Source organism: Pinus tabuliformis, chromosome 3_1 (assembly GCF_031772625.1).
Source record: "Pinus tabuliformis cultivar Carrire ecotype Pingquan chromosome 3_1, CPIR1, whole genome shotgun sequence".
In the NCBI taxonomy this organism is placed as follows: Eukaryota; Viridiplantae; Streptophyta; class Pinopsida; order Pinales; family Pinaceae; genus Pinus; species Pinus tabuliformis.
In genome coordinates, this window is record NC_142301.1 from 387,419,802 (window position 1) to 387,442,163 (window position 22,362).

Sequence of the window (22,362 nt, forward strand, 5' to 3'; positions counted from 1 at the left end):
AAACACATAAAACCGGTCAAGATATAATTGGTAAGCCAGTATATCATATAGAGTAATTTGACTCAACAAATAATTTAAGGATTCACTAACATTGTTGAGGATGTCTGATGCCATGAAGAAAATTAGAAGCCTCTCAACATTCACAAGAAAAAATAGGAGCCGATTATTTTCAGATGTATCTAATAGGGTTGAAAATTTTGGTCAATGATAATCTTTAAAAATATTAGATTCATCACTCTATTGATCCATAAAAATTATATAACCCAAACTTGAGTTTCATAAAATATATTTGGATGAACATGAACCAACTGAATCTGGATCCTAAATCCGAACAAAACCCAAATCTTGAATGTTAAAAGAGCTTCAATCGAAGTATTAAAAAAATTTAAAGGAAGAGTTGGTATCTAGTGAAACCATGCAAAGAAAAGAATTTTGCAAGAAAATTTAGATTTGACTTTGTTTGGGGACCTTACCAGAGTTGTGAGACTGTGACGTAACCATTAAAGGAAGTTCAAGTACCTCAACTTCATAACAAGTCCTTAAACTTTCAAGGATTGTAGAATTGCATTTTGAAGATTGAATCAGATCAGGCATGGCATGTGGACTATTAGAGTTAGTCTTTACATCCTTCCACCAGTGATCAAATATGTTCTTATAAAGTGGTCTTAGGGTGTCAAAGTCAATTTTTTTTCATTTCAAAGAGTCTTCAAGCAAAAATTTGGTCACTATGTATTAGGTATAGGATTGTTTTCACTCCTTCCAAATTTTTCCAAGTACTGGTCCATGTCACCATTCCACTAAGTGTACCATCATTCAAAAAGTTTTCATCATTATTTCAAGTTCCAATAGGTCATTTTACACCTTGTTTGTGCTTCAGTTGTGCATAGGTAAGGCACATTTCCACCTCCTATGGTTTTGAAGGCAACTTTTCTTGGTTTCATGCATCCGATGGTCAAATCATCAACAAAACTTGTATCCTAATGTTCATACACCTTCCCCTATCCTTAATATACCTTCTTAAACACTTCCCATCACTTATATCCATCAAATTCATCCTTTTCCCACAAACCCTAGCCTATTGCTACAATTTGACACTTTTCTAGGCTAGGCTTGTGTTTTTCCCTTTTGGACCCCTTCCCCTCACTTTATCCTTGCAATTCCAATTTCCCCTACTTCCTAACATTCCTCCCTATTTCCCAAAATTTTCTTAAGAATTTATAAGCCCCTCATCCCCTTCATTTCCCTTCATTTCTACAAATCCCCTGTTCCACACATCAGGAAAGGTTTTATTCAAATGATGCTTTTGAGCAAGAAAAATGAATCTGACAAAAGTGAGAGAGGGTTTTGTCCATTATATCCCCAAGAAGAAAAAAATCATTCATTTTTTACACAGGTCTCATGGTTTGGGATAAATATCCAAACAATAATTTTCCACAGGAGAGTTGTTGCACTTCTGGAGTGACCTTGGGAAAATATTTTCTTCTCCTAGATGGCATGACGAAATGACTTTCTTGATGAGTCAAATGATAACTAGACACAGATAGATTTCCAATGAGCTATCATGATCTCAATTTGGAGTTGAGGAAGACCTCCTAAAGTTGACTGAAACAACACCCTGCATTTTGGTAGCTTCGTTCTTCACATTTTGACCAGTCTTGGAAGATTGAGCTATTGACAGTGCAAATCAGCTCCAAATTGAAAAATTCAAGATTCTCTGGAAATTAGACTCGCCAAAATTTCCAACGAGCTATCCCACGCCCAATTTGGATGCCAGGAAGGACTTCAAAAGGTATATCAAAATGGCATTGCGCATAAGACAAATTTTGCTCAGGATGCTTATTTTTCCAGTTTTCGACTATGATCATGGATTCTCTCTCATGGTGGATGATTTACTATTCTAAATTATGTCATAGCTTGTAAATGTGATGGTTAAAAAGTTTTAGAGGGTAGATTCATTGCTTTAGGAGTTAGTTTGAAGTCAAATGAGTCAATTTTTCACTTTTAGAGGCAAGTTGTTGATGCTGCCTACATTCCTGTTCCTTATTTAATATCAGTTAGATCAGTTCCTCATCTTAGGGATTCGACCCCTGAATATGGGAGGAGGTTGAATGCTTTTCTATATCTTCTTCTTTCTCTTTGTAAGGGGTTGGACTCACTTTGATGCTCAGAGCTTGATTGTACATCATTTTAAGCAGTTTGGCAAGGAGATTAATAGGATTTGTAGTTATTTTTATGGGATCCCTGTGGTATGGAGTTTTAGCACAGTTTATTCTTTTTTAATCATTTGTTTACATGTTTTATGTATGCCATCATCCATTTCATTGATTCTTATTGAATGTTATCAAGTTAGATAGGTAGAATCCATTGTAATAGTGCTATGGCTTGGGAAATCATTCAATATTTCATGTTTTCTACTGTTTGAAAAGGATCCATGATTGTTACATGCCCTCCTCAAATCCTCATCAGTCTTAAACACCTCACACCATTAAGCCTAAAGTGCTAAATGCCTATGCCTACCTTGCCCCATAGAACACCCTATATTTATGACCTAATTTCCCATACCTAAATTGCCTAGCTCCATCTGATCCAACAAAACACCAACAAATTCAATGAAAACCTTTGAGCTGCTATACCTAGCCTAAAATCCTTTACCTGATCCATTCATCTTGAATGAGATACTTACAGAGAGAGCCCTCTCATGTCCTAGTAGGGCTAGCTACTAGGTTAAGCGTGGTTTGTGGTTACCCTGGCTTGCCTCCCTTAAGCCTGAGATTCAATCCAGGTGATAATATGTAAAACTAAAACCATTAATTATACTACGATCACTACTATATATATGGCATCCATATATATCTCTAATTTAGTCAAACTATTCATCTTCTTTGTCATGGATAACCTCACTTCCTTGTGTTAATTAAACATTCAACTCATTAGATGATGAACTTGAAGAACATGGAGAGTATTCTTCACATGTTGACGCATCACAAATAGTAAAGCACAAGAGATAGAGAGTTAAAGAGGAAGTTTCCATAAGAAGACCTTCCTTGACTGAAACAATTTATAAATCTAAACCCTTCGAATCAAAATCTTCTTGAGAAACTGAAAGATCAGTAGGTACTTTTGGGAATTCATCATCATATACATCAATATAGTCATCATCATCAGTATGATTGTTGGTGGAGTCTATAGATTGATTAAGAAAATTAGTTTCATTTGATTGACTATCGATACGAATAGGTTCCAAATCAGCCAAGAATAAAGGAACATCATTTTGACATGCAAGACTTTGAAAAGGAGATAAAGATCATAATAATATTCACCTTTATACTCATCTATCTATGAAATGTGACTACCTTTCACTTGATCATTATTTGAATTTGAAAGATATTGGTCAAGCAGATCCATGGGTAAGGGATCATGAGAATGGGATGTAGAGGAAAACAAACATCCCTTGAAGAGTTCATACTTTTAACTAAATCGGATTCAAGATTAAATGTGAAAGTGTTAATATCATCTTGAAAATTCAAGGGATTAGTCTTCACCTAAAGATTCATGAACCATTCAAAGGTTTCCTCCATTGGATCTAGATCATGTAAAATGGATGAAGGTTGAAGGGACAGATCACCGATTTGATTTTCATATTTCCCAACTTCAACTTTATCACCATGAGGCACCCAAATTGGTACTAAAAAAGAAGGAGGAGAAGGAACAAAAGGAATAGCAGGTTCCTCCTCCAAAATTCGAGGTGTCTCATGATTTACCAAAGCATGGGGATAATAAAAATTAGAGGGTTCAAATTCACCATGAAAATAGATATGGACCAAACACTAAATCTAAATCCACATCTTCTAAGGTAAATTCATAATATAGGTGGAGGAATATATTAGAAAATTCCTCAATTGATTCATTAGGGTCCATTACTAGTTGATTAATTATTTTATAAACATCCCAGTAATCATACTTATTAAGGGCTTGATGAAGCTCCTTGACGAATTGATCAAATGAATGAATGGAAGTAGATGGTAAGGAATGACACCATTGGTTGACTTGACCTTCAATTGTGAGGAAAAAAAGAACACAAGTAATATCTTCACAATCAAATTCATAAAATTCACAAAACTTGAGTAATTTATCAATGTGTTCTGATATGGATATTCCATCCTCAACATCAAACTTCAATTGAGACAAGTGATAAAGAGGCTCATTGGGGATTAAAATTTGACCATTAGATCTACTTGAAAATCACCCTGGGAATATGATTTGAGGATGATCCATTAAAATAAGAGATTCAAAATAGACTCAATGGGCCAAACTTATTATCTAGCCCCCCTTCTAGCACCAAAATGTTGATAGTGTTGGAAATCCGCCAACATACAAGGTGTCTTCCCGATGTGAAGTCCCAAATAGACCTCACATCATTTGGAGTAGGATCCCCATCCAGAGTATTGACCCAACCACCATAACTTAAGGTTCTCCTTGGTTTCTATTAGATAACATAAGAGATTATACACATAAGCTTTAAATAAACAAGTGATTTAACATTGTGAAACACCAATTTCAATGTGTAAAATGAGGCCTTCACGAGAAGGGAGACAAGAATGAGTCTTTAAAAGGAAAGTAATAGTACTAAACTAAGAGTCACACAAGATAGCAAAGAAATATTTGTTAATTATCTAGCGAAATAGCTCACATAGATACAACAATCATTAAATCAGGTACAACATATGTTCAACAAGATGAGTACCACAATCAATGAAGTACTTCAATTTCCTTAGTACATACGAACAAACCATATATCGAAAACATCTAAAGAATAGTCCTATAACATGCTAAAAATATGAAACTACAGTCAAATTCCACTTTAGATAGCTCACCTGATGGAGATAATGATTGCATTCAATTCCTCTTTTCGAGAGGACCAAAATCGACCTAAATATCACTCAAATCGGATAAGGGAAAGTGTACTTATGAAGAAAAACCCACATGTGCATATTTGATAATGTCGGCATTAAAGCAAAGTGGTCCACCTTGGAAGGCTATAAATACAAGTGACCTATATCTCATTTAGAAATCATCATGACACTCTCTTCTATCTTTGTTTTTGGATTTCACAGGGTTGAGGCTCGTCCCCGGAGGTACAGCTTCGCTCTGAGGTGAAATTGTAAGGTACACAGCTTGCATTTGATATTTAGGGTTTTCAGCCATGGTCATAGACACAAAAGAGGATGAAGTCGACCACATTCACTCCCACAGGGGCTCATGCATGTGACTAAAGCCTTCTAGTCCGATAGAAAACTCATTATGCATAAGACTGGGAGTTAGGGATTCTGCATTCCATATCTGACTTGAGTCGCTTGCTTACTAGGCTTAACAGAGCGACTAGACAACCATAGTCGCTCACATAACTCCCCCTCCACGCGATCAAGACTAAAAAGATGAAATATCAGTCTCTGATGATTTCTTGCGGTGACTGCAGGGTTTCACTGTTGACTATAGACACTCACAATTCATTACAGACTTCAGAATGGATGTTGTAGTTCTTTTCCCAAATGGTTACATAGATGAAGATATGGATCATTGTACTCTCTTTTTCTGAATCATTTTATGATGATCTAATAAGAAGAATAATTTGAATGGGTTTCCCTCATAGCAGGTTTTTCCCTAGTCTCGAACCAATCCTTGTGTCTCTATGTGTGAATTCTTTTCTTCTATTATTCCTTTATATTCTACTGCATTGATAATGATTATATTGTTCTTTCCACATAGTTTCATATGCTATGGAATAATGATGTAAATTTGAATAACGTTATGATGTTATGGGGTGAACTTAATGTGTTAATGAAGAAATAAAATTATCAAATAAAAGAACAATACAACCTTATGAAAAATTAACATGGAACCAGAGTTGGGCTATACATAAGTCATGGAGATCACCTCTATAATGACAGCATTGATGGAATCAGGTGAGGATTAAGGAGACCTAAAATAATTTTGGGGTTTGAAGATAACCTTATTCAATTTGTGTGTTAGGGTTTGATCGATATTAAGAGGTTATGGTTTGAGAGAAACCATGGTTTATGGAAAATATTTGAGATATGAAACCTAGCATGGTCAATGTGAAGATGCTCAAGCACTTGTGATAGATTTTGGTAACATGAGAGTTGGCTTAAAAAAACCATATTGAATCATTGAATTCAAGAACCTTTATAAAACTTCATGGTTCTGATAGAGGTCCCAGAATATACACTAAAAGCATCCCCAGATAGCAGTGATGAATATGGAGATCGTTTTTATGGTGATCAATCTAGATTCGGTGCTCGTTATGGTTATGAAAAGTTGGGTCAATATGAATCTGATCGAAGGAGATATGCATTGAATCTATGATGCCAACCTGTGAGCAGATCATGCAAGGAGGAAATAAATTAAGCCAAATCACACCTCAACAACCACTCCAAGAAAAGAGGGATGATTCACCAGAATCGTTCCCTCTTTCAATATTTAGTTGCAAAACTAATTCTTATTATAGAAAGTTGTTGAAACTAATAATCTTTTATATTTTAATTGGCTGAATCAAAAGGCCAAGTATGTAATTCAATGTCTATATGAGAAATCAACTCGATCAAACATAAATTAGTCAATTAATTAGACAATTAGATAGTAGGGAAGGAAATCAATTAAGCAAGAGGTAGTGCACATGGAGGAAGGTGCACAAGGGAAGAGGAGTTGTCCAAATGTAGCCTCATGCAGTTCATAACTAATGGATCACTCCTCTTGTCCTGTTGGAGCTGAGCATATTCTGCTTGATGTAAAGATTGTTTTTTACGAATTAATTGAAGCAATTTTCATTTATGTTTGTCTATTTATTTATTACATCTAATTATTTTGATTGTTGTGTGAACTAGGTTAATCGAGGGTGTGAGCAAGGTGGGTTGGCCGCCAGACCAACTCGCCACCACTTCTCATTTCTTAAATTAATTAGAATTTAAATTATCATTTACTGTGTGAAGTCTATTTAATAATTTATAGTCTCTTTCCTTCTCGAGATTGATGTTATTTAATTTGCTGCAACGTTTTCCTTTCAACTCTAAACTTGGTTGATTTGCCACATTAATAAATTGTTCCTGTACTTGAGATTTGTACTTACACTTGGCGTATTTCTTCATATCAAATTGTGTAGCTCCATTTGTTCTTATTTACAAGATCGGCTTATGCGTTGATGAGCTGTAATTGATTTATATTCCAGAACATGAATACAATGTGAGTGATTATGGTTTTGACGTACTGACATATTCATTCAATCTATGCTTACAAAAACCATATATTACTTGTATGCCACGAAGCCAATATTAATGAAAGAAAATTTCATCATGTTGAAAACAATAATATTTACTTTCCATTAAACTTTTGGACAGTTCTCCATGATCTATTTTCAGGGACAAGGAAGGCGAGATTCATATTAATTTAATTTCTTTCATAAGTTATTTACACAGTAGATTTCTTGCCCATGCTTTCAGGTTAATTTCACACAGAATTAGTACAAGTAGAATTAGTACAGGAAGAATTATTTTGAATTTCTTTTGAATTCCTTCTAGCATTTATAGTCTCTCGATATTGTGTCGACATTGTTTGGTTTCCAGTTATGATTTTCTTTCTTAAATTCCTTTTGCATTGTTAATTGCCTTTTATTTCCTGCATGATTTAATTGTTTGGATTGGTGTTTTCTTGAATTCTCCTTCAGTGCAGGATTTCATTTATTGATAAGATTAATACGCAAGATAGACTAGCATTTGTTTTGCAGGTTGACAGGGGCTTTCTATGGCATTTACAATGCTGCGTCTCGAAGTTCATGAACTATCCGGATTGAAAAATTAAATGTTGGTAATTTATAGACCCTATATTGCACCCAACATTTTGGCGTTTTTGTTGGGGAGGTGCTCAAGGGATTGACCTTGGTGATCTGTTGTATTTGTTTTTTTTTCCTTCACCTAGTTTCTCTTGCAATTTTATGTTCTTTGAATTATTTCTTTCCTGCACTGTTGCTTTAAGGTTTCTCATTTTCTCTGATGTTGAAAGAACTCCCCACCCTGCATATATATATATATATATATATATATATATATATATATATATATATATATATATATATATATATATATATATATAGACACACACACCATTCATTCACTAACCAATGTACCAGTTGGCTTGTTAAAAAAGGGAAAATGGTATTTTGAGGAATCATCTAATAGGGAATTTTTATGCTGCTACAGAGACATACAATTCATCCAATAAAGAATTAACAATTGCAAAATTTAATATTTTGATTGAACATAAAAATGATATTATTAAATTTTTTATTTCGAAATTGGATGATTTTTAGGAAGAGTGGAAGCAGGATGAAAACCCACTGCTTATCTTTCGCACCAACTGTAGAAAGAAACACCTCCTTAGAAAGTGTCCACTTATTAGCGTGAAAATTTACAAAATTTGTGAAGAGGATCATCCAACAGAACATTGCCCATCACTACCAAGATTACTGCAAGTACTCAGGAAATCAAGTAAGGAATCAAATCGACTACTAGGTATAACTCAAAACCCATTATCGTTTGATACTTGAAATAATGCTTATTTTTGTGAGCAGGTTCATCAACATGTTTATAATCTTGTAGTTTCATGGCAAACTTTTAATCCTCCTCCAATCGAATATCCTACTTCATGGTCACAATGGCCCTCTCCTTGGCCCTCATCCTCAACCCAGATATCACCATGGCCTCAAGAATCATTTGGATCCTTATCTCTAGGGAAATATCCCATGCAAATTCAATCATATGAGCACCAACAATAGCCACAATTTCTTTCCAATGCACCATTAAGTTATCCTCCTCCATGGTCCCAACCACATGTGCAACCTTGCCCTAGCCTTAATCCATACCCTACCCCTTATCCTAATTCTTACCCTACTCCTTATCCTTACTCATAACCTAGCTCTCATTCAAACCCTAATCCATACCCTAGTCCTAGTCCATATCCTAGACCTAACCCTAATATGCACCCTAGAACTAACCCTAGTTCTAATTCAAAACCTAGAGCTAACCCTAGCCCAAAGCCTAATCCCAATCCAAATCCAAACCTTACTCCAAGCATTGACCAAAACCCTATCCCAAACCATATCATAAACTATAATCTAAAACATTAGGTTGCACAACAGTTTCAAACACCTATTCTTCCCATTGAACAAAATTTTACTTCTTCCATGTTTGGAAAGGGAATGGATTTTGAAGCTTCCCCCATTGCTACAGTGCATTCACCCTGGGAAGATATAATTTGAAGACCACCAAAGGATCAATCTTTCATTGGAACTTGTTCTGAAAATGTTGTTGAAACTCAAAACCCTAAAATCTCTCTCAACCATTCTTGTCAATTTGAAAATCAAATATTTGAGCCTGAACTTGAGGGATTTATCTTTTGTCTTTCACCAGATTCTTGGTGCCTCCAGGAAAGTGACTATCAAACTATGTAAGACTTGCATCAGTTGGAGAATAATAAATATGTGGATTCCATTGAATCCTGGTTTCGAGGAGTCATCAAGCCATCTTATTTCCTCATCATTCAGAAACTCTTGGTACCATATCAATTGAAGCAACTTGTTTCTCATGCTTTGGTATGTCCTGAAGTCCATTCTTTAAAACTAAGTGTGAGTATAATCAGCATTTTGTTACGCACATGGCTTCATTGAAAGTATGCCTTCACTTAAAGGTGATATTTATTTCTTTAAAAATAGGGTAGGATAATAGGAGAATAATGAATAAAGATGCATAACAACACTCTTGAACTTGTGATTCCCTAAAAGAAGAACTTTTGAAATTTCTATTATCATGCACTCTCATGGTAAGACTTGTCAGAATAAATTTACACTTAATACCTCATATTTTAAAGTGACTTTGATTATGGATTAACATGTCAATCAAGGATATTGTTATAAGTTACATGTAATACTTTTCTCCTATCCTTAGAAACTAGTATTCAGAACATATTTTTAAATCCTCTTTGAAGTGATCAATGAATAAACTCCTATGGTGGCCACGCCTACAAAACTATGATAAGATTTCATAAAGAACCCTAGCATGAACAACTCAAGGAATATTTTTGGTCATTATCCAAGATTTTTTTTAAATAAGTTCTTAGGGTAGCATGACGAACCAGTAAAGAATAGTAATTAAAAACTTTTCATGCCATCCCGCACTCTTAAGGAGTAGATTTTCTTCCCCACCTATTAAGTAACCCATCTGAGGTTAATCATAATCATAGTTTTTTTCTTAAAAAAACATAAACGAATTAATTGAGGGATAGGGGGTCTCATTGCGAGTAGACCTACTATGATCACGGGTCCTAAGGAGAATGAAATTACCACTGGTCACCAAGCCATGGTAATAAATTTTATTTGAAAAACTAGAAGACAAGAGGTCTCATTGCGAGTCGGCTTGTTCATTCTTGTTAGTTCTCGTGAATGGCACCGTTGATAGCTAGTTACCAAGCGAGGACAATGACCTTCAATTAACTTCTAAAAAGAGAGAAAGTAAATGCTCTTAAATAACTTTGAGTCTATATCTAATAGGTGGGACACAAGAATTTCATGAGGTTAAAAGGTACCCCTATCGAGGCTATAGATGCTTGCTGGCTGCAGGACCATGCCTGTGGTATTAAAGTTAATTCTACACTATAATTTACTTGGTTGTTTTTTCTTTCCCTGAGCTCATTATCAATCTCTTTGAGAATGGCTTTAAAATCCTTTTGTTGTTATACCTTGAAGTTCTATATTTTTGAATGATTTTTATGGACATAGGACCCTTAGTGTAGGTAATTCACTACCCCCAGACAAGAGGAGCTTCAACTATACATGGATGATGGTAAAATTGGCATTGTGGGAAGGTATTACTATGTCTAATTTTAACACTATGGCTTTTAAATCATGTCACTCATATTTACAATGAGGATATTAAAGTGTAACTTCTTATTTGAGATTCCCCTGAGATATTCTTTTTTGAAATTTTAAAAACGTGGCTATTTTTATTCAAGTAATAACACCATCCTTGCAATTTAGTTCTTACATGCCAACTTTTGTTTTAGATTTTCTTGAAATCATTCTAAGCAAATAAAGAGTCCAGTAGACACTCTGTTTTTAGAGAAAGCTTTAACTAGCACAAGAAGTGTGATCATGCAAAATTGCAGGAACATCATTTTGAATACCTATAAATGTTTCTCATTTTGTTTTTTTGCAAGGAAGTGACCGTGCCAAATTTCCTTGCATGAGGACATGTAAGATAGTCAGCATGGGGGGATATTGGGCTTTCAATTTGTCTTATTTTCATTCATTTATCTCATTTTGGTTTTTGGTTAAATGATTAATTGTTGCAAATATTTGTTACCTTCCTCGTTTTGACATGATTAAAACATTGTTAATTAAGGTTTCTATGTTGCAGGTATAAAAATTAATTTTATCATGTATTATACAACCTTTGAACCTATATTTACCTACTTGCACCATTGCACTTACCTTCCTGCACCATGAAATGGATTCCTGCACCATTTACCTGCTTTCACTTCGAAGGATTCATGGACTGCACTCACATTCTCTGCGCCTATAATCGAACCCTCCATTCATAGGGATTGAATTGTATCAGTTGTTGAATTGTATAAGGATTTTGTTCCTTGGATTACTATGGTGCATATGGGTTATTACTTCAGTCAATGAATGGCCGATGGCATTCATTGGCCTAGAACTTGGAAAGCACCCAGTCTAGAACATTCAAGGGGAGATCATGCTGGAATTACAAACCTACCCCAGTGGTTGCCCATTTCTCGATGAATTCAAAGTACTAGGTAATCCAATCAAGCACTTATAGTGTCAATGGTAAACCATTTAGTATTCAGTATGGAAGTGGCTCGGTATTTGGATATTTGGGTCAATATCACGTGACTGTTGGGGAACTTGTAGTAAAATATTGGGTTTTTGCCAAAGTCACACAAGAACTAGGTATTACCTTCCTAGATGCAAAATTTTATGGTATCCTTGGGCTTGGATTTCAGAAAATCTCAATAGGCAATGTTGTGCTAGTCTGGTATAATATGGTTAACCAAGGCCTAATCAAAGAACCTACTTTCTCTTTCTGGATGAATCGAAAAGTGGATGATGAAGAGGGTGGAGAGATTGTCTTTGGTGGTGTAGATCCTGAGCATTTCCAGGGTAAACACACTTATGTTCCAATCACACATGAAGGTTACTGGAAGTTTGACATGGGGGACTTCCTCATAGGTGGTCAATCAACATGATTTTGCAGTGGACGTTGTGCTTCCATTTTGGATTCTTAAACCTCTCTCGTTGCTAGTCCCTCGGGGATGGTGGCACAAATCAATGCAACTATTGGTGCCTCATGGCTTGCTAGCTAGGAATGTAAAAGTGTAGTCTTGCAATATGGAGATTTAATAATGGAGCTTTTGATGACACAGAAAAGTCCTGAAAAGGTTTGTTCCAAAATAGGCTTATGCTCATTTGATGGTAGCAGGGATGTCAGTATGTGAATTGCTAGTGTTCTTGAGAAAGATAACAAGTAAACGTTGGTGAGGGTTCTGTAACCCAATGTATTAGTGGTTTCATGGGATTAGATGTTCCCCCTCTAATGGGAACTATTTGGATTCTTGGAGATGTATTCATGGGTGTCTACCATACCATGTTTGATTTTGGTAACATGGGAGTGGGATTTACAGAAGCATCTTGAATCATTAAATTCAAGAACATTTATAAAACTTCATGGTTCTAATAAAGGTCCCAGAATATACACTAAAATCATCGCGAGACAGCAGTGATGAATATGGAGATCGTTGTTATGGTGATCATTCTGGATTCGATGCTTGTTATGGTTATGATAAGTGTGGGTCAATATGAATCTGATCAAGAGATATGTGCCGAATCTCTGATTCAAACCTGTGAGCAGCTCATGCAAGGAGGAAATCGATTAAGCCAAACCGCACCTCAACAACTACTCCAGGAAAAGTGGGACGGTTCACCAGAATCACTCCCTCTTTTAATATTTAGTTGCAAAACTAATTATTATTTGGACGAAAAATTATTGAAACTAATAATCTTCTATATTTTAATTGGCTGAATCAAAAGGCCCAATATGTAATTTGATGTCTATATAAGAAATCGACTGGAGAAAACATAAATTAGTCAATTAATTACACAATTAGATAGTAAGGAAGGAAAGCAATTGAGCCAGAGGCAGTGTGCATGGAGGAAGGCGCAGAAGGGAAGAGTTGATGTCCCAATGTAGCCTCACGTAGTTCATAACTGGTAGATTGCTCCTCTTGTCTTGCTGGAGCTGAGCATTGTCTGCTTGATGGAAAGATTGATTTTCAGGAATTAATTGAAGAAATTTTCATCTATGTGCTATCTATTTATTTATTACATCTAATGATTTTGACTTCTATGTGAACTAGGTTAACCAAGGGTGTGAGCTAGCTGGGTTGGCCGCCAGACCAGCTCGCCACCACTCTTCATTTATTAAATTAGTTAGAATTTAAATTATCATTTACTGTGTGATGTTTATTTAATAATTTATAGTCTCTTTCCTTCTCGAGATTGATGTTATTTAATTTGCTGCAACGTTTTCCTTTCAGCTCTAAACTTCATTGATTTGTCGCATTAAGAAATTGTTCCTATACTTGAGATTTGTGCTTACACTTGGGATATTTCATCATATCAAATTTTCTCCCTCTAGCTGTTCTTATTTATAAGATCGTCTTATGCGTTGATGAGCTGTAATTTATTTATATTCCAGAACCTGAAAATGATGTGAGTGATTATGGTTTTGAGGCACTGGCATATTCATTCAATCTATGCTTACAAAAACCATATATTACTTCTATGTCGTGGAGCCGATATTAATGAAATAAAATTGTGTCATGTTGAAAACAATAATATTTACTTTCCATTAAACTTCTAGACAGTTCTCCATGATTTATTTTTAGGGACAAGGAAGGTGAGATTCATATTAATTTAATTTATTTCATAAGTTATTTATGCAATAGATTTACTTTTCGATGCTTTCAGGTTAATTTCACACAGAATTAGTTGTAGAAATTTTGAATAATTTAACACATATTCAACAGAGATTATCCTGATCATGTACTATTGCAGAATACATACACAATACATAAGCTCCTCTACGTTGATCATCAATATAGCAGCATCAATAACAATAAAACATCAAGAGCATTCACACATTAACATAGTATGTAACCCAGGGAAAGCATCTCACTAAAAACCCCACACTATCTGTATATTAATGATTGAGACCATGTAAAAATTACAAAGTACAATGCTTATCACAAGAAATCCAGTACCAGCTCCACCTGTTACACACAATACAGCTAAGATCTGATCTCCAAATCTATTCCACTGCTTGCCTGCCTCCACTGCTCAATACCTGCTCAAGAATTAATGAGAATGGTATACCAAACTCATATTTCACCTCCAAAGAATCACTCACAATGTGTAAGACGTGAGCAGAAGCTACAAACTGGGCAAATACATGAGCAAACTCATTGGCATACTCAATCCCTTGATTGTGCAAGATCTAATGCACAACTATAGTCATAACTGATAGCAATCTGATTCTCTAACATTTGTCCCTGTTGAACTGAACATGCACTGACATGCAATTGAGTTAACTGATGTATTCTATAGTTGTATTATGAGTTAATAATTAGTTTAACAACTCACCATTAGTCTATTTGCAGTTAGACTAACTACAACTAGTTTAACCAAGTCAAACTGAACACAACTCCATCAACTCCACAATCAACTCCACCAAACTCAACTGATTGAGTTCTAACTGAAGTCATGCATGCAACAACTCAACTGACTCATAAGAAAAGCATACTTCCTTCTGACAGCTGCATGGGCCACATCTGTAGCTCAAACTGAAGTGCTCCAAGAGAATAAGATCAAGTTTATAGTCCAAATATTATTATGAGACAATAATATTTGACTTTTCTATTTTTGACAGCCAGTCTAAAAATAGACTTTGATCACCCACACTGTGGTCACCGATAGTTTGGTCACCCACATTGTGATCACTCACACTGTGATCACTCACACTGTGGTCACCCACACTGTGATCATCCACACTGTGATCAAAAATAGAACTTGCGCCATAATTTGCCTGCGGGCCCACTTAGTGAAGGCGACTCTTTTCAATAAGCTCCATCATCTTGTTGCAATCTCAACACTCCCTCTCGACAAGATATGGATTATCAGCAACCCCTATCCTGCCTCGGTGGTACTCGAATTTTCTCCTGGTGAGAGCCTTCGTCAGAATATCAGCATCCTGATCCTCCATTTGAATGTATGAAAGCAACATGAGCCTCCGCTACACACAATCTCTGATATGATGGTACCTGATGTCAATATGCTTAGATCTATCATGAAATACAGGATTAGACGAGAGTTTAATGCAACTCTAGTTATCACAGTAAATCACAGTAGGATCCAAAAGAGAACCGAATAAACCAACCAGGATCTTCCTCATCCATATAGCCTCGCATGCAGCCAAACTTGCTGCCATATACTCGGCCTCCGCTGAACTGAGTGCCACGGATCTCTGCTTCCTGCTGTACCAAGAAACTGTTGTCGATCCAATACTGAAGACCCCCCCTGATGTGCTCTTTCTGTCCGTTGGGCTCCCTACCCAATCTGCATCTGTGAAGCCACATAGCTTCACCTCATCCTCCTGTCTGTACCACAAACCATATCCTGATGTGCCTCTCAAGTAGCGCAATACATGCTTGCCCGCCTTCCAGAAGAGCTTGGTAGGCTTAACCATAGCTTGTGAAAGCTAGTTAACTGAATAGCATATATCAGGTCTTGTATTGACCAAATACATCAGTGACCCCACCAACTGTCGATAAACAGTGGCATCCACTTCTTCTCCCGAAGTGGCATCCTCCTTCCTCCAACCTCCAGGAAGAGGAGTATCAATAGGCTTGCAGCCATGCATGTTGAACTTCTCCAGTATCTCCCGAGCATACTTGCCCTGAGAAACAAACAGTCCACCACTGCGCTGCCATATTTCCAATCCTAGGAAATAGTGAAGGAGGCCCAAGTCCTTCATCTCAAACTTTGTAGCAAGATCCTTCTTGCATGACAGTATCAACAGCTCATGACCCGTTAGAATCAAATCATCAACATACAATACAATGATAAGCAACTTACCCTCCACCACAATCTGGTATAGGTTAGGATCCGCCTCGCTCTTGGAGAATCCAAGTCTTGTGAAATAGTTGTCTATCCGTGTGTACCAAGCACGTGGTGCTTGCTTCAACCCATACAGCGCTCTCTTGAGCCTGCACACATGCGACTCACTGCTAAAGACCTCAAAGCCTTCAGGCTGCTCAATGTACACCTCCTCCTCAATGACTCCATTGAGGAGCGTAGTCTTCACATCCATTTGATGAATGTGTCGTCCCATCTGTGCTGAGAGAGCAAGAATCATCCATATGGAAGAATACCTTGCGACGGGTGCAAAGGTCTTCTCATAATCGATCCCCTCTATCTGTGAAAAGCCTCGGGCAACAAATCTTGCCTTGTACTTCTCCACACTCCCGTCAGCTGCCTGCTTGACCTTGTAGATCCATCTTGAACCCACCACTGATTTCCCTTCCGGTCTAGGAACAATCTCCCATACACTGTTTCTGACAATAGAATCATACTCTTCCACCATGGTGTCTACCCATGCGGGATCCTCCACAGCTTCCTCGAAAGAGGATGGCTCAGTCACAACACACTTGCTCATCAGAGCCATGTATCCAGTGTACCGATCAAGTGACTGTCTCTGCCTGCGTTGGGCTGTAGGTGGTCCTACAACTTTCTCTGCATCTTGAGCCAGTCGCTCAACTTCTTTCAAGCGCTTTCGCCCTCTGATGGTTGGCGCTGCATGAGTGGTCTCTTCCACTCCATGAACCTCGTCCTGTGGCTGATCCACATCCTGAAGCTCATCCTTAGGAACTAATAGCTCCTCATCTGCATGCAAGTGTAACTCCCTCTCAAGCGAACACTTCATGGCTTTCTCCTCCTGAAATTTTATGTCCCGTCGCACAACAGTTTTACCACTGTCTGGCAAACACACACGATAGTTGTGGGGCGTATCAGTGTACCCCAAAAATATCCCAACCTCTGCGGTCGACTCCAACTTCTTCTTGGCATCCTTCGTCACATGCATGTAAACGTTAGCAACAAAAATCCTCAAATGAGAAAGATCAGGCTTCTTACTAGAATAAGTCTCCTCAGGTGTACTCATGCCAAGTATCCTATGAGGACAACGGTTCTACACATAAACGGTTGTATTGCATGCTTCCACCCACAAGTGAAGGGGTAGGCCCTGATCATGCAACATTGCCCGTGCAACACCCACAATCGTTCTGTTCTTCCGCTCAGCTACCCCGTTCTGCTGTGGGTTATGGGGAGCTATGAGCTCTCTACGAATCCCTTCTACCTTGCAGAAATCCTTGAACTTGTCCGAGATGTATTCACCACCATTATCGCTCCTAAGAGCCTTCACCTTCTTCCCCGACTCCTTCTCGACTAGTGCTTTGAATTCACAGAACTTTGAATATGTCTCGCTCTTCTTCTGCATGAAGAAGATCCAGCACTTACGAGAGAAATCATCAACAAAAATCACATAATACCTGTGTTTTTCTGTCGAAGCAACTGAGAAAGGTCCACACACGTCTGTGTGAATTCTCTCAAGGATCATCGTGGCGCGACTATCCTTCTCGTGAAAGGTGGCTTTCACAGACTTCCCCAAAGTACACCCCTTGCACTGATCTGACTGCGCAAGTGTGCCTTTAGGAAGCCCTGTAGTGATCTGCTATAGTATCTTCAAGGCTCCATGATGAAGGTGACCCAATCTCCTGTGCCACAACTCGCCATCATCTCGGCTCACCAATCCTTCTACCTTGCCCGCCATTGCTGCGCATCCATCTACATGCAACTGATAAAGGTTCCTTACTCGAACCCCTATCTTCTGGGTCTCACCAGTTGTCTTGCTACGCAGGAAAGCCTTTCCCTCGCTGAAAACAACATCATACCCCTTGTCTTCTAACATCGCCACTGAGATGAGATTCTTCGTCAATCCTGGAACATGCATGACTTCCTTCAATATGAAGGGTTTACCAGACTCCCTCTCAAAGGAAATGGTACCGATACCGGTCGCACTGTATCTACCATCATCGCCCATCTCGATGTGCACTCCAAGATCTTTGTCCTCCAGATCAGAGAACAAATCTCTATCTCTCGTCATGTGAAAAGATGCACCACTGTCCAAGAACCACACTGATCCCATCACACTTGAAACCAAGCATGCGATCAATGAAAAATCAAGCTCAAACTGTGAGGCTAGAGCCTCTCCTGCTGAAGATCCAGCAGCCTGCTTGTTCTTCTTCTTCTGCGGACAATTAGTGGCATAGTGTCCATGCTGGTGACAGTGAAAACACTTCACCTTGGACATGTCCTGCTTCTTGCCTTTCGCACCAGACTGAGAAGATTTCTCGTTCTTCCCTTTCTTTGCTTTGGCAGCCAAAGCGCAATTCTCTTCATCAGATACCTTTGATGAAGATCCATTCTCATACTTATTGTTACTGAGTTTATCCTTGAGCGCCAGGTCACTCTTTCTTTGGAATAATATTTGCAATCCGTTGAAAGACATTTCAACAACATTGTTGCAAATTCGAATTCCACTAGCAACCAACTCAACTGCTTCCGATCTAGAATTCGTGAGAACACAATATTTCTTGTACAGAGATTGACTGTATGGGCATTTACCGGATATCTCACCTTCCAAAGGAAGGATGAATCCAGAGGCTACCTTGCCCAATTACAGACTCTGCTTGAAGGAATAGAATGTAAACACTTCCTAAATAGTAGATCTGATGATCAACTGCTCTGGTACCATGTAGAAACCTTTTCTACAATTATCTAGCTCCGATACCATGTAGAAATTTTGAATAATTTAACACATATTCAACAGAGATTATCCTGATCATGTACTATTGCGGAATACATACACAATACATAAGCTCCTCTATGTTGATCATCAATATAGCAGCATCAATAACAATAAAACATCAAGAGCATTCACACATTAACACAGTATGTAACCCGGGGAAAGCATCTCGCTAAAAACCCCACACTATCTGTATATTAATGATTGAGACCATGTAACATTACAAAGTACAATGCTTATCACAAGCAATCCAGTACGAGCTCCACCTGTTACACACAATACAACTAAGATCTGATCTCCAAATCTATTCCACTGCTTCCCTGCCTCCACTACTCAATACCTGCTCAAGAATTAATGAGAATGGTCTACCAAACTCGTATTTCACCTCCAAAGAATCACTCACAATGTGTAAGACATGAGCAGAAGCTACAAATTGGGCAAATACATGAGCAAACTCATTGGCATACTCAATCCCTCGATTGTGCAAGATCTAATGCACAACTATAGTCACAACTGATAGCAATCTGATTCTCTAACACTTGTCCCTGCTGAACTGAACATGCACTGACATGCAATTGAGTTAACTGATGTATTCTATAGTTGTATTATGAGTTAATAATTAGTTTAACAACTCATCATTAGTCTATTTGCAGTTAGACTAACTACAACTAGTTTAACCAAGTCAAACTAAACACAACTCCATCAACTCCACAATCAACTCCAACCAACTCAACTGATTGAGTTCTAACTGAAGTCATGCATTCAAAAACTCTACTGACTCATAAGAAAAGCGTACTTCCTTCTGACAGCTGCATGGGCCACATCTGTAGCTCAAACTGAAGTGCTCCAAGAGAATAAGATCAAGTTTATAGTCCAAATATTATTATGAGACAATAATATTTGACTTTTCTATTTTTGACAGCCAGTCTGAAAATAGACTTTGATCACCCACACTGTGGTCACCGACACTTTGGTCACCCACATTGTGATCACTCACACTGTGATCACTCACACTGTGGTCACCCACACTGTGATCATCCACACTGTGATCAAAAATAGAACTTGCGCCATAATTTGCCTGCGGGCCCACTTAGTGAAGGCGACTCTTTTCACTAAGCTCCATCATCTTGTTGCAATCTCAACATTAGTACAATCAAAATTAGTACAGGCAGAATGATTTTGAATTGTTTTTGAATTCCTTCCAACATTTACAATCTCTCAATATTGTGTTGACATTTTTTGGTTTCCAGTTATGATTTCCTTTCTAGAATTCCTTTCGTATTTTTAATTGCCTTTTATTTCCTGCATGATTTAATTGTTTGGATTGGTGTTTTCTCGAATTATCTTTTAGTGTAGGATTTCATTTATTGGTCAAATTAATACGCAAGATAGACTAGCATTTGTTTTGCAAGTTGCCAGGGGCTTTCTCTGGCATTTCCAGTGCTGCATCTCGAAGTTCACGAACTATCCCGATTGATAAATTAAATGTTGGTACATTTATAGACCCTATAATGTACCTAACGGTTATGATTTGATGTGCTTAGTAATTATGGCATATGGTAAAATTAAATGCCTTGACTTGATAGATTGAGTTATGTGACAAAGCAGTAATTCTTTATTAGAAACTGAAATCGAGAGCATAGAGAGTAATTACACACAACACAAATTACTCTTCAATATCTTACTGATCAAGACAATTACAACTATATAAGACATAATACACTGACTTTCACATATCTAGATAATGACTCCAACTCATACATTGGAATCAACACCTTCTAGACTAACGCATAGGAACTCAGAGTGACAACTACACATGACATGGAATCATTACTTCCAACACCCTCCCTTAATGCTTACATGGAAAACATTGAAAACACATATTACAACAACAAACATAATATATGTCTCACTGGTCTTCATCAGCACTCACATCCACTCTAGAATCTCTCAAACTACACTCTTTCACCACCACATCTTCGAGTTGTTACTTGACCTCCATTTAAAACGTAACTGCCTCTAACCATCATTGATGAACTTTACAGGATCAACAATATTGACAACTTGTCTCGTCAGGGCTTCTGCGATAAGAGCCATCAAGTAATGAACCATCCTATGGACCAACCACCATTTTTTGGATACTTCTCTTTCGGCTATCCGTCAGTTGATAGGATGGAGGTCTGGATATTGAATGTGCTCAAGAGTTTATCAAACAACTTGACCTTACACAAGAATTGATGTTTCGGACACGAGGGCTTCTAGTTTAAAAACCACCAACCCTTATTATAACCAAAATTATTAAGACATAAGAATTGATGTTTCGAACACCGGCGCTTCCAGTTTAAGGACCACCAACCATTTTTATAACCATAATATAAAACTGCTTCAACTCACACAACACAAACATAAACACCAACATAGACACATTTGTACACATGAACAAACATATAAACAAACCCACAATCAATACAGTAAAGCAATCACACGAGCCCCAATTTCTACAATCATTGAAACTCCCAATTGCCTCCAAAGGTCTTCACCTCCTTGTTCTGTCATATTTCCTCCACATAGGTAATGAAGAATTAGCTGGGATTCAAACTCATGCTATTTCCATAACCTTATTGGAACTTTATTCTTTATTGTCATCGAGGCTGTAAATCATCGCAGTCTTGTGTGTAGATTGGAAAATGCCATCATGGAAGAAATGATGGATCATTTCTGTGATATCCTATCGCTAGGATTTTCGTGTTTGAAATGGATGGAGATGACAACAGAAGAATATTCTTGTTCTGAAGATATGTTACAAAGTAGCTATGAAATTACAATTTAGGACGATTCTCCTTTGTAGCATCGACATTTGAGATTTGAGCGAATTGGTTTCTTCTTCCTTGCCACAACAACAATCTATATGTTATTTCCTCCCTCCTAAAAGAACACAACAATAAATGAGTCTTTATTCCACCTGCAAGAGATCCAAACTCTTACGCTGTCGTGATCCGAACTCTCAAGCTACCGTTTTAACGCCATGTAGATAAGGAAAAGAAGACCAACAATGTTCTTTTGAGAGGGACGATGACACCTAAAGAGTGAACTCTCCAACAAGAGACCAAAGATGGACTCTTCAGACTTAAATATACTCTGTGATGACACAGTCAGTAGTGCAAACAACTTGTTGCATGCTTAGGATCAGTTACTTTGCTAGTGGTGAGATCCCTGGATCTCAATTTCCACTCAGACCTTGGTCTTTTTCTATGCGAGAGTGACAATTTTTAGATATATCACTTCAGCAGCTCAGTGTTTC

General features: G+C 37.5%; 1 pseudogene; it reads left to right on the forward strand.

The window, feature by feature from the left end:
- The window catches only part of LOC149187349 (phytepsin-like), a 194,136-nt pseudogene extending 181,524 nt beyond the window's left edge, over positions 1 to 12,612 (forward strand).
- Positions 12,613 to 22,362: the final 9,750 nt, after the last annotated feature.